Genomic DNA, 858 nt, shown 5'->3' on the forward strand with positions numbered 1-858 from the left:
GGGGACCTCCTTAAGGAACCATGGGCATTTGATGTTAAAGCACCATGATACATAATTTTTGGTAGCATATCTGCCCATTGTTTAGAGGTCACATTATAGATGACATCCTCTTAAATGTGTCAGACTTGCATTCTTTTTTTTTTTTTTAATTATACTTTAAGTTCTAGGGTACATGTGCACAATGTGCAGGTTTGTTACATATGTATACATGTGCCATGTTGGTGTGCTGCGCCCATTAACACAGCAGCACCCATCAACTCATCATTGACATCAGTTATAGCTCCCAATGCCATCCCTCCCTCCTCCCCACTCCCCATAATAGGCCCCGGTGTGTGATGTGCTCCTTTCTGTGTCCAAGTGATCTCATTGTTCAATTCCCACTAATGAGTGTGAACATGCGGTGTTTGGTTTTCGTGTTCTTGCGAAAGATTGCTGAGAATGATGGTTTTCAGCTGCACACATGTCCCTACAAAGGACATGAACTCATCCTTTTTTATGTCTGCATAGTATTCCATGGTGTATATGTGCCACATTTTCTTAATCCAGTCTGTCACCGAAGGACATTTGGGTTGATTCCAAGTCTTTGCTATTGTGAATAGTGCCGCAATAAACATACGTGGGCATGTGTCTTTATAGCAGCATGATTTATAATCCTTTGGGTATATATCCAGTAATGTGATGGCTGGGTCAGATGGTATTTCTAGTTCTAGATCCTTCAGGAATCAACATACTGTTTTCCACAATGGTTGAACTACTTTACAAGCCCACCAACAGTGTAAAAGTGTTCCTATTTCTCCACATCCTCTCCAGCACCTGTTGTTTCCTGACTTCTTAATGATTGCCATTCTAACTGGTGTG

The sequence above is a fragment of the Mandrillus leucophaeus genome, unplaced genomic scaffold (assembly GCF_000951045.1).
Source record: "Mandrillus leucophaeus isolate KB7577 unplaced genomic scaffold, Mleu.le_1.0 Scaffold356, whole genome shotgun sequence".
Classification (NCBI taxonomy): Eukaryota; Metazoa; Chordata; class Mammalia; order Primates; family Cercopithecidae; genus Mandrillus; species Mandrillus leucophaeus.